The following is a 1659-nucleotide window of genomic DNA, read 5'->3' on the forward strand; positions in this document are numbered from 1 at the left end:
GTTCTGCTTTGACAATTTACTTTGAATCATCAGTGTGTACTTCCTCTTCTTCTTCTTCTTCTTCTTCTTCTTCTTCCCACAGTTTCAGTACAACTTCAGGACAGAGCGAAGCATTGCTGTGTAACTTTACTCCCAGCCCTCTCAAGCTGACAGAGCCACATGGACTGAAAAAGTACCAATGGACAAAAGGGATCATTTATATACAATGTACTATTGAAGAAGATTCGGGATATATCGTAGAAAATGTATACATTGTAATTTTAGACAGAAAATTTTTTTTTATTTTAATGGATTCTATGTAAATGATTCAGTTCTTGAAAATCATTTTGATAATATTCAACTTTGAACATTAAATTTTAGAAAATGTTCAACTTATTTATCTAGAAAGTGGCTTTTCTAAATTTGTGTGTTGTGTCTTATCTAACTCAGATAGTCTTAAAAGAAGTGTTCACAATAGTTTCATGCTCAAATTAAACAGATTGAATGATAAAAGTATGTTAGCTGTGACTCACATTTTGCTCATCAGAATAGCAGGGCCGTACTGGCAGTGAGTCGCAGCCAGAGAGGACAACAGGGAACAGAGAAGCAGCCTCATCACACACACACTGACAGGCCCCTCTGAAGTTCATTTTCCAGCAGAGGCATCTTTCCATCACAAAGTTTATCATGAGCAACGTGCGGCAACAGCGAGCAGAGCTTTGAGATGCGGGCCCCTTTTACCCCAGATGCCCACCCACGTCAGCTGTGACTCCTTTACTGAGCCAGAGCTTTGAGATAGAACAACAGTAAGTTTCAGCTCTGCAGTATGTTAGTCTTGTCTGTAGTGTGATATTCTTTAGCCCTAATAAACCCAAAACACAAGAGTATATTTTCTCTCTAACAAACTAACAACACCTCGCTGCCACTTCACTGCCAGACACAGAAGCAGCATTTGCACTTGGATACCAAAACATCACTTTGTTCTCACTCCCGCTCACATGTCATTTGCAACTAATTAAATTGTCAGAATCCATTTGCACATTTTTACAGGTGTAATTAGTATTAGAAACTCATTAATGGATTAATGTCCCTCTTGTTAATTAGACTCTCCTGCTAAGTTTGTGAACTTGCATTCTGCTAACAGCGCAGGTACTCTTTTTTTATTTATTTATTTTTTTTTTATTATTTTTTTTTCCTGACCAAAATTCCTAATGGCTTTTGGTATTCACAGGTGTTTAATGAAGCGCACAGCAGATGACAACCCTCTACCAGCGTTTGCGTTAACTCCTCTGTTCTGCTGCGGAAATCAAAGCGACGGTCTGAGGAATCCTCTGCAGAGGGAACAGCTTTCATGCTCCTTCATGAAGGTGACACTCATGTCAGTGATGCCCTAGAGCGCAGTGACAGGCTCCAGCAGCCCTCCTCCCTGCTGCGCTTAAAGTGCATATAAACACTACGCCATATGTATCCAGAGTCGTACGTAGTCTGTCGGAGCAAAAGGTGGAGCTGTGCTAATTTTCCATTTTCCACCATTACTCTTTAAAGTAATGTATGTAAGAAGAATTTTTGAAACATTGAATAATATTAGTATTTATATTAATGACTTAATCCATGCATTTTTTTAGATAATGTTTTGTTTCAATTAAGTTAGATTATATTCTCTACTTTTATATTATTTAA

General features: G+C 38.1%; 1 long non-coding RNA gene across 1 annotated transcript; it reads left to right on the top strand.

Annotated features, from left to right (window-relative positions):
- The first annotated feature begins 6 nt into the window (after positions 1–6).
- Positions 7–1613, top strand: LOC147820079 (uncharacterized). The gene is made up of 3 exons (XR_015437949.1): positions 7–785; positions 1084–1128; positions 1211–1613. It is a non-coding gene; the product is annotated as an uncharacterized LOC147820079 (long non-coding RNA).
- Positions 1614–1659: the final 46 nt, after the last annotated feature.

Source organism: Seriola lalandi, unplaced genomic scaffold (assembly GCF_002814215.2).
Source record: "Seriola lalandi dorsalis isolate HSWRI2012SDOR001 ecotype SW California unplaced genomic scaffold, Sedor1 jcf7180002002533, whole genome shotgun sequence".
NCBI classification, from domain to species: Eukaryota; Metazoa; Chordata; class Actinopteri; order Carangiformes; family Carangidae; genus Seriola; species Seriola lalandi.